The sequence below is a fragment of the Acanthisitta chloris genome, unplaced genomic scaffold (genome assembly GCF_000695815.1).
Source record: "Acanthisitta chloris isolate BGI_N310 unplaced genomic scaffold, ASM69581v1 scaffold43622, whole genome shotgun sequence".
NCBI lineage: Eukaryota > Metazoa > Chordata > Aves > Passeriformes > Acanthisittidae > Acanthisitta > Acanthisitta chloris.
In genome coordinates, this window is record NW_008661840.1 from 20,573 (window position 1) to 31,738 (window position 11,166).

An 11,166-nucleotide genomic window follows, 5' to 3' on the forward strand; every position below is an offset into this window, starting at 1 on the left:
TCCCTGCCACTGTCTCCATGGCTCCTGGCATCTCCTGCCTGAGGAGCTCTCAGGGATCTCCACCCTTCCCACAGTTCCCATAGGTATGAGGAATGTATTTTGTGGAGGTGAACCATGTGGAGACTTCAGTAGGCAGCATGTAAGATCAGAAAGGGTGGCTGCCACTTTTTGTTTTCTTTTTACACGTGTGTTTTAAAGCCATTGCCATCTGACATTTTGATTGGGGCCCTTAAAATTTTATGCTTTGTGTATTAAGAAATAGTAAACATTGTCTATCTGTTCCCATTAGGTGGTTGTTCATAATTTGTGACAAATTTTATTCAGATGGAGATTGGAATTCAAGCAGTTACTACAATTCTTTTAATTAGCTGACAATACATTTAACATGCTGGGGAAGTAAGTTGGCTAAAATGTTTGGATTGAACCTGTCAATGAATCAAAGTATTCCTGATTATCCCTGGTAGGTTCTAATTCTGCAGGATTTTAGCGTTAGCACATCTTACCACCTTATGCTAATTTTTCCACATAAAGTAGGAATGTCTTTTATATGCCAGTTAGTTTAAATGTGACTTAACTGCATATGGAATGCAATTATCCAAATGAACTGAAACTAAGGATTTCTTTGCATTCAGGGAGAGCTGCCAGTTGGCCATGGCAGGGTGAGCAGTTTGAGGCAGCCTTGGTTTCTGGTGGTTTCTTCTGTTCTGTGACTTTACCCATTTCAGTGGTTTGGCTTTCCTTATATTTCACCAGCAAACATGACCTGCTTACAACTTCCCATAATTAGAATTGCTTTAGCAGCAATAATCAGTAATGATTTGATTCAAGTAGATTGTCGCAATTCCAAATATTGTCACGATTATTTTGGTTTCCAAAGGAACAAATTCAGTCATCTGCTTGTCCATGTGGGACATCTTAAAAGATGATTACAGCAATGCCCCAGCTTATGTTTCAAATCTTAATCATGTGTGGAAAAGCTTCCACCCACCTCTGCCCTTGTTTCAGCCCCAAGGGCTGACCATCCCGGCCAGCAGGCACAGCCTGAGTCACTCCAGCTAAACCACAGGCACGGTCACCTCCAGGCAAAAGGTATCCGAGTCTCCTGATGAGAGTCACATGTGTAAGAGCATGCAGTACTACCCTTTCTTGTTCCTCCAAAGCATCCCCCTCCTGTCACAAGTCTTGGCTGAACTGATTTTGTGGAGAAGGCAGGCTGAAAGGAAAAGGTTTGTTTTCTTCAGCATTTCTCGGAATAGCTCCGTGTTTAACTGTGGGTAGTACATCTATTTTGAAGATACTGTGCATAAGTTGATTTGCACAGTTTCCTTTATTATAGACTAGCCATAGGCCTGTTTATAGCTATGCATAGAAATGGTTTGTGGTGCCAAGCTTTATAGTCTTTTTGCTCCTTCAAAGTCTATTTACTTGAGTTGTCAAAAAAAAAAGAGAAAAAGTTCAGTAATCCATGCATGTCTTATTTTTTGTTGTTGTTTTTGGTTTGGTTTGGTTTTTTAATTTGGAAGCTAAGGAGAAATGTAGCCTGGAAATGCATGTGATGGAGAACACTTATTTTCAGTAACTGCCCATGCTTCATTATTCAGTGTGCTAGCTGCTGAGTCAGAGACATACTAGGGAAAGCACATCTGCCCAGCAATGGGCATCTTGACGGGATGAAGAATTCTGACAACTGGATTCAGCTCCTGATGATGAATGACAACACCTTCAATCTACCTGGTTACTTACAGATGTGTACTATCAAAGGAAAAAGAGCATGGCTGATGCTTGCCTTAAAAGCTGCGATGTTGGGACAGGCATGTGAACTAAAAGTAGTTGATTGTACATCCAAACCCTGCTCTCAGAAGATAAGCTGATTAACAAACTGTTAGTCAGCTGACAACTACTTCTGGTTTATATGAGCATATAAATCAAAAAGCATCTGTTTAGCTGTTCCTTCCTATTCCCGCTGCTTACACTCCCTTTCTTTTGTAATTCCATTACTTCTAGCATACTTAGGCTTTCTGCTGCCAAAGTCCTGCAGAAATTTACAGGAAAGGGGATGGGTGTTGAAATGTTACAAATGCATTAGCTGTATTCACCCTTGCTCTAAACTTATTGTGAATGACAAAGACCTTAGGAATGGACCCACCTTCCTCCTCCTCCTTGGCTTTGCCTTTTTTAGGACTAAACAGTATTCCTTTGGACAAGAGAAAGAATGGGCAAGATGAGAGAGGGTGAAACACCTCAAGCTTATGCTGCAAATATTGAAGATGCTCTCTCACAGAGCCATGGCCTGACCTAGTCTGACTTGATCTCACAGCACCTTTGTAGATTTAACACAAAATTCATTGCTACCATTGCCCTATGGCTAGGAGGAGAGGAGTGAAGGTTGAAGGAAAAAATGGATTGAAAATGCCTTGCTAAAGGGATTTTTGCAAGAGTTTCAATGGGATGTTTGGCCCTGCTAAGTTTTGTTTAGCTCTGTCAGTGAGGTTTTGTGTGCCCTGTGTAGTAGGGGTACCCACATCTACCTAACTTGTTGGGAGATGCTGGTGGAAGCAGAGGCTGGAGTGAGGCTGACATTGTTTTCTTCTGTGTGCTGCTGGATTGAGTTGAACTGTGTGTTCTTAAAATGGCACTGACAAGCTGAATGAGATAATTGATGTGATATCTTGGAAGGAATCATATGAATCTGACTTGAAATCCCACAGAATCTGTAGGTTCTGGTACATCTGTCAGCAATTTTAATTCTCATGAACTTTGTAAAAACAGGGCTTTCTGAAGGGCAGAGTGTAAGAGTGCACTGAATATCACGTTGAAGGCTTTGCATGAAAATTTTGACCTATGTTTCTTTCCAGACCAGCTTGCTTTATTGTAGACTCTTGTGTGAAAACCTTTGAGGCACATTTGTACAGGGCTGGGTCTGAAGGAAAACATTCCCTCCATGTTGCAAGTAAGATATAATTGTCCTTTTCTTTGCAACACCAGTCAGCCCATAAATTCTGCCATCATCCATTTGTAACTTGGGAGTTGGCTTTTTCCTCCACAGCTCTGACACCTCCTTAATATTTTCCTACTGCCAGACATTATAATCACTAACAAAAATAAACAAGCACCTGCTTAGCAAAACAGCTATCAAATACTTCAGCAAGTAGCATGGATTTTCCTCCAGTGTTTCAAGTAAGTCTCAGGATTGTGATAGTCTACTAGGAACACAGAGCCTGCAATATGAGCCCTGGTGGTCATCACATGTAGCAAAGACGGCCTCTCTCTATTTAAGTGTATTGGACCTGTAGTAAAATTTTCAATTACATCAGAGCCACAGGCTGTGCCACATGCATTGGGTAGCTGAATGGGAGGAGATGTTTAGGAGTGGTTTGCACAGAGCAGATGACAGCAGGGGCATTGATGGGACTGAGGTGGAGGGGACACAAAGGTGTGTCCATCCAGGGTCCTGTCAGCCAGGTCACACTGTAGCCCCGTAGCAGCCCAGCACAACCAACATGAGAGGTCACCAGTGTGGTGAGGAAGTTTTGCATGCTCTGAGAGATACTGGTGGTTGTCATCCTCTCCTTCATGATGTAAAAAGTATTATATGTAGGCATGCATAATTAAGGAAGATACATGGTTATTTGGGTCTGGATGGTGGAGAGTGAGGGCAGAAGGTAAGAGGAGGGATGGAGACCAGTCAGCAGCAGCAAGCTCTGGTTCTTTCCCACACTTTTCAAAGAAGAGCTAGTCTTAAGTGAAGGGAAATCACCAGTTCCCACTGAGAGCAAAGATACCCACTGAACACAAGCCCTAGAACTGACTTCCGAAAAAACGCTCTGTTGTAACCCTGTCCTACGCCAAAATAATTTTTCTGGCTTATGCAAAACACTAAGGTATTTTACCTCAAAAACAGAACCAGATTTTTCTTTTGTGTTACTGAGGCTGGAGTCAACAGCATAAACAAGCTGGTGTAGACAAGAAAATAAAATTCCCGATTAAACATTAGCCAGTCAAGATACCAGTCTTGGTGACTAGTAAATCCAACCAGTGAACTCGCTTCCCAAATGCCATCAAGAGATTTAAAGGTGCAGTAAATATCGTGCAGCTGTGTCTATGCTAGCAAGTAGTACACCCTGGGAGAAGATCCATAATGCAGAAGAGTGCTGAGATTGTAATGTGCTCACTGTCCACCTTTCATCTGAGAGGAATCCACCTCGTGTGCCCTCTCCATGATGCAAACCATAGCAGGGTAAGTGGAGATGATTGGGGCATTCACTTTGTAAGTGCTCTCCTGACCTGAACTAACCACTAATGTGTAGGCTCCTTGCTTGAACTGGGCCCATTCCAGCTTCCCTGCAAAAATACTGGGATAAGAAACACATTAAGAAATATTGCTTAATCCCAGGAGCATAATATAAGGCTTTATGGAGACATTCTTCGTATGGTATTAATATATGAATCATGCTGAATAATAATAGATGATCAAATAGCTGAGACCTAACCATTAAAAAATATGTATTTTTTTCCACAAGAGAAACTCATATTTTCACAAGCTTTAAGGCATGAGCAGCACTGTTAATTAATACACACATATCTCCATCTTATAAGGTGCTAAGTCACTATGCCAAATCAAAAAGCAGGCTGTCAGCAGCATAGCTAGGACCAGGCTGCAGATTTTCTCATCTAATCCTAACAGCAGCCTCATGCCTATGACATCAGTGCAGGGTTTGCCCGTGCAGGAAGGTATTCCAAGAGACTGAAGCTGGGAACCAGTCTGATTTCCATAGAAGAGCTTTTAATTGCAGATCAATGATCAGTGCTTTTTTTTTTTGCTTTTAGAAGCTTATGCTAAACTTGGGGAGGAGGACAGCTTTCTTTGTCCTAGTGTGTTGACCTGGCCAATGTCATTGCTGTCACTGCCTGAACTCATTGCAGTTTTTCATTGCTCTTCCTCTAAAGCAAGTGGCTGCGTCAGAAATAAGGGATGCTTCCAACATCCTTGTGGACAGAGCAATTGCAACAGAAGTTAGGGCAAGGTCTGGGCCAGTGTAGGTGCTTGAGAAAAGACCCTCAGGGTGTGATGTGCCAGATACTGCCCAATCTGTGTCAGTTCACACCAGTGCTTGTACCACTATCCTTTTTTCCCCTCACAGACAATGGAGTCAATTTTCCTCTGCTTCTCCCGTCCTTTAGAAGGAAACTAAATCACTGCAGTTAAAATCACAAGCCCTTGTAAAACCTGCTTGTGCCCAGAAAGCTAAGTATCAGAGCTTGCCTGAAGCTGAGGAAGAAGTGGCATCTTTTTCAATAAATTTACATCTCTAAATAGATGGTAAGTGTTGAATCAATTTCCATATGTTTAAAATAGCAGAGCATTAAGGATTCTGGCACTTCAAGCAATCAACTAATTTGGGACTATTATGAGAATATCTTTTATATTAGTGGAGCAATTCATCTGAAAATCAGGGGCAGTCTGCAGCTCTGTGCTCTCTCAATATCATAAAGGATCACAAATTGACAAAAAATCCTGTTTGTTTGCCTGAAGAGATTATGGTGCCTTATGATATTCAGGTCTTTGCAAAGTCAACTTTCAGCTGTTAATAAGCCAATTCATAACATGCCCCACCTGTCTTGCCTGGACACATGGTCTGCTCATGGCTATACAGATCCAACGATAAACAAGAGTGTTGGCAGATACCTCCTGGTGAAAAAGGCAGTAACTGTGGTGTACCAACCTCTGTGTCCAAAAGTGATGCAAGGGCAAAAGCTGTCCAGAGCACTCCGCCCAGTTTCTCCTAGCTCTGTGTCCAGTTTGGGCTTGCTAAGCTTCATCTCTGGCCACATTGTCTGGCTGCTTGCTGACCTTGCTGGCTGGCCCTAAATAAAGTTCACAACTCTTCATTCTTACCATTTTGTCTATACCTGACATGAGGAATACCATTTCCAAAAGGACACGGAATATTAAATGTGTGCACAACTTGTGCTTCAGAAAGCTTCAAGGAAAATCAACTTCTTTCAAAATCAGCTGGTGTAGGTTTTACCTACATGTGGTAAGATGAAGGCTTTGTGCTGGGCTTTGAGGGCCAGAATAAAGGGAAGATGGATCAAAAGCTTCAGGTGAAGGTATCCACAGTTAATCCAGTCTCTTGTGTCACCCTCAGTTTGCTGAGTCATCAAGTGTATCCATTGTATTTCGGTACACTGCTCACAAATGTAATGTGTCATTGCTTTAATAAATCCATATGTATGTCAAGCCAGTGGAGACACTGAGCTGTTCCTGCACAGCACCCAGCACTGTGGTGTGATACTGCTGGGTCTGGGTGTCAAGAGCAATACAGACTTCAAATCTGTCTGTCTGCAGGACCAGAAAGATGATAGGGCATCAGCATATTCTCCCTCACATTTAGCTCATGTTCTTCCTATTCCTAAAAAGCAGAGACTGGGAGTAGGTCTGATTCAGGAGTTGTTTGATGACTTTTTAAAATTAAAGTTTGTATTTTGGAGCAGGCAATGCCACCAGGGAAAGTTGCCAATTAGCAAGTGGATTTTGCATAGCCCAGATCTTCATCACTATTTATGTGCTTGATTTCTTACTGCCAAAGCAATAGGATGTTCAACCACTGACTTCAAAAGGATGCCAGGATTTGTGGGAGCAACAAGATCTTCATTCTGTATAGATTTTTAACTACCATTTAAACTTAATTGAGAAAACATGCACTTCTAATTCACTTTCCTTCTACAACATCTTCATGGTTTGGATCATTATTTCTTGCTCTTTCCTCAACTCCATTTACCATGGCAATGGGGTGAAAAAAAAAGAAAAGAAAGGCAACGGTAAGCAAAGAGAACTGCCACAGCTGTGTTGCTCAATAAAGACAAGAAAAACACAGACTTCTGTCTAGAAACTCTGGAAAGCTGAATATCCTCAGGAGCAGGGAAGTCAGGTAAGGAACAATTTGCAAGATGCCAGTATGCTAGCTCCTGGACTCCAGCCTCGGGGGATAATGTGATTGGAGTTGTGTACTCAGGGAGGATGCAGCACCCGATGGGCAGGTTGGAAATACAGCAGCCAGGAACTTTTCGCCATTAGTAACCTCAGTGTAGAGGCTCAGCAGTTATAAACTGTTCTGGAGCCCTGAAAGAACCCACTGCTGCTTTTGCTGCAGCAGGACATTTAGTGCTGTTACAGGCTCGGTGGAAATGTCTGTAAAGGTGTGCAGGTGCAAGCACCATTGGAAACCCTGCATAGACCAGGCTTTTTGCAGGCACAGCTGTTTCAGCACCTCTCTCGAGCAAGTGTAAGTGTCTAGGCTCTGGACATGTGAAAAGCATGTTGTGAATGAGCCAATACTGACAACAAGAAGAAATATTTTCTTTTTCAAGGTCCATGGTCCAGGTCTATGAGGAGTTGGTCATCCCAGCCCCCCTCACCTATTTTCTTCCCCCTAGGATTTCTTTATCCTTTTCTCTTCTGGAGCAGGAGACCAAGCTGTGGAGACAGCATAGAGATGCAAGAGAACAAGCCAACACAGCACAGTGGTTAAGGGTGTATCTCTAATAATTTACTAGAGCTCACCCTCCTGGCCTTTCTGTATTTAGACCAGCAGGAAGGGAGCGTAATGAGGGCTGCAGGAGGGCAATCGGGTTCTTACTGCTGGTCAGGCGAATTAATGTGAGTTGCTTGGCAGTTCACCAAAAGCAGGCCAATGAGGGATCTTCATATGAAAAAAAAAAGAGTAAAAAAAAAAAATCCTGAAGGTGGCCAGTCCATGGGCAAGATTTGTCAGACTGCTAACCAGCTGTAGAGAACAGTGGTTCAGTGTTTCAGAGAAACACCACAGCCATGGACCTGTTGCCTTTGATACATTCCGGAAACTATTCTGCTCCTTCACCTTCTGCAGCTTCTCACTCCCCGTCCCCTGCATGACTTTTCCCCTTATCACTTAGTGTTGCTGTGTCCTGGGGGAGTAGGGGAACAGTAAACACCTGGCAAGGTACTCTCCCCATTCCTCACTTGAGTACAGGACTGTTGAGTTTTCAGCCTTCTAAATCACACTCATCACCCAGGCATTGCAGAGGCAAGAGCTTTTGTAAAAGTAACTCCTGGGAGCCAGGTACTTTAAAAACCTTCCCCTCTACACCTCCAATCCATGCAAATCTCAGAAAATTGATTTATCCACTCAACCCTCATGCTGTCATTCCCCGTTGACCTGACTATTAATTTCTGGAAAGGTAGAGAAGCTGAATAAAACCAGAAGTCACCTGCAAAATGCTGATAATTATATTTCTGTTGCAAGTAGCATGACTATGGCAGTGCACTTGCTCTCCCTTCCTGATACTCTCCATATGCTCTTCAAAGTGAAATGCTTTTTCCCATATATGATAGTTACTAGCTAGTAAACTGAAATGATCTGAAATGGTCTGGCTCTGAAAAGATCTAGCAACATTTCCCTGATCTCAGGATGGCCTGGATCAGGGCCATGGGAAGCACTAGAGCTGCTGTGTCCCAAAAGAAGATGGAAATGGAAGCATATTCCCACTGGGTAGGAGAAACTACCTTCCCTCTGGTGCAGTTTCCCTTCTGCAAGCCATCCTTGCCACAACAGACAGATTCTTCACCTCCCCTCTCCTCCTCTCTCAAGCACACAATTGCTTACCTTATGTGGCCATGCTTCAGGGCATGGATGCTCATGGGTATTTGGAGCAAGTAGGAAGCAAAACCATGTGTGTGATTTCACTATACAGTGCTTCAGAAAAGCTGAGGCATGGCACAGCAGTGTTGGCCATCTACACATCTCCTCAAACAAGCAGCAGGTGCTGCTGAATTTGACTTGCAGAGAGGCATAAGGGTGTCATGAGCATTGCATCTGCCTTGTGTCCACATCGCCATCCCTCAGCCCCTGGCGTCTGTGCAATAGCCAGGGCCACAGAGCCTGGCTTGCTCTGCAAGCAGCACTTCTGCAGGTTGCTTTCTAGCATTGCAAAATTCACCACGTTTTGCAGGGCAGTTTTTGTAATCAGCTTTTGGGGTACAGGTGTAAGGGCAAAGAGACTCGTCACATGTAAATAAATAAGCACAGCTGTCTGAATTGAATGGCTGCACTGCCAGACGTGACAAAGGATTTTGCAGCGTGTGCTGCAATAAGATATTTAGAATCTCATTTGAAACCTGTCAGCTTCCCTACTCCACAGACGGGAGATAACGAACAGCACATACTTCAAAGCGACATTTTAAGGACTAAAAAGACATTCACGTGGGGCTTTGAAAATGCACATAAATCATAGGTGTTAACACTGAGGCCTCCTTTATTTGAAATTGTGTCTGTTTGCATTGCAGCCTTGACCTCCCTTTGCAGCTATGGGCCAGGGTGCTGCTGGCCAGGAGGACAAGGCTGCCTGGCTGCCTGCCTTGGGTAGTCCCAAACCCAACAGCCCCAACAGCGACAGGACAGGCCAAGGCTTCACTCCCACCAAGTCCTCACCCAATGCCAACACGGTCTTTGGGGAGAACAGAAAACAAAGCCAAATCTTGGGGAAGTGCAAAAAGACAGTGGGATTGAGGTTGACCTTGGTGACTGAGCACTGTGGTGGGGGAGATGTCTACCCAAGTGGTGGCACACTGCCCACTGGTTGCAGGCAAGCAGTCAACGTCACATTTTAGAAGAAAGGGCTGTATTTTTCCATGTCCTATTTTCATGCTAATTACTTAAATACACTTGGAAAATAAAACACCAAATACCCAACAATGAAAGTGTTGCACAGGATCCACAGCCTTGCCAACACCTGGAGCGCTGACAGCCTGAGGTCACATTTGGGTTTCTGCAGGACCCTTGCCTCCTCCAGGAAATGGGAAGTGGTTTAGCATTTCCTTTCCAGCTGTTCAGGGCTCATCACTCCAGCCCCAGGCTGCCTGCAAAGCCACAGGTCTTCAGGAGGTGCCCCACACAGCAGGTGCTTTGCAGGTATTACTGCACTCAGCTCCCCTAGACCTGCGTGATAGGTAGGAGATTGATGTTACCTCATTTTCTCCTGGCAAAGAGGTGCGCAGCAGAACCTGAATAAGTACCTACAAGAACACACCCCACTTCTAGGATTTGAGGCACATTAAGAGCACAGCTCCAAGTGTAATGAGGGGTGCTCAGCCACTAGCCACTCTCATAGCACCTCAGGAACCTGGTCTAGTAGGGAGGTGTTCCTGCCCATGGCAGGGATCTGGGACTAGTTGATGTCTAAGGTCCATTCCAACCCCAGAAATTCTATGATTCTATGAAGATCTGCATGGAATAAATGAAACATCATTTGGTGGAAAAACGAGCAGGCACTCATATCCCACATTCACAAACGGGCTGTGTTACAGTTGCACAGTCACGCTGTTGCCTTTTCCTGATACCTTTGTGTTCTGCTGCCACACCAGTGGAGGTTTTCCTCTGTGGTATCATTAGTACCGAGTTCCACTGCACCTGTGCCCACATCTGGGCGAAGCCAGGGGCAGGAGACAGGTGGGGCTGAGCACAGCAGCATGAGAGCTCGGAGCATGCCCCATCCAGGCCAGCCAGAGGCAGGAGGGATGTCTCTTTGCTGCAGCCTTGCTGGTGATGCCGTGCTTGGCCCCATGTCCTCTGTAACTTAGAATTATTAAGTTTGGAAAAGACCTCTGAGTGACTTCACCAACTCCTTTGGAGTGGTCAAATGATTTATGCACCAGCTAATAGATATGATGGGAGCGTATGATGTGTGACACACACCCCATCAGCTGGGTATTTGGCACCTGCCGTGGAAATGCAGTTAAACACTGCTCAGGGGACAAACGACAGCCACGGGGCTGGTTTAGAGGCCAGTGCTGTCTTTGTGCAAACTCTTCTGCCCTCTGCCACATATGGGCTCTGTGCTTCCTGGTCACATCTATGCAATCCTGGGCTTCCAGCTGAAAACCCACACAGGCCTGTGGGGCTTTGTTTTCTTTTGTGGCACAGTAGACACCGATGCAAATCTAAGGGCCCTGATAAATGCGGATCAGCTCTCCTATCTCCTATGCCTTGCCGGACACACAGATAATCACTTGGGATAAGCTAAGAAACAGCAATGTCAATCTCACTGCAAACCCATCAGTCGCAGTGACGGGATGGGGGGACTCGGGAAATCTTCGTGAAGCTTTCCAATGTCAGGGGGGGAACCTGC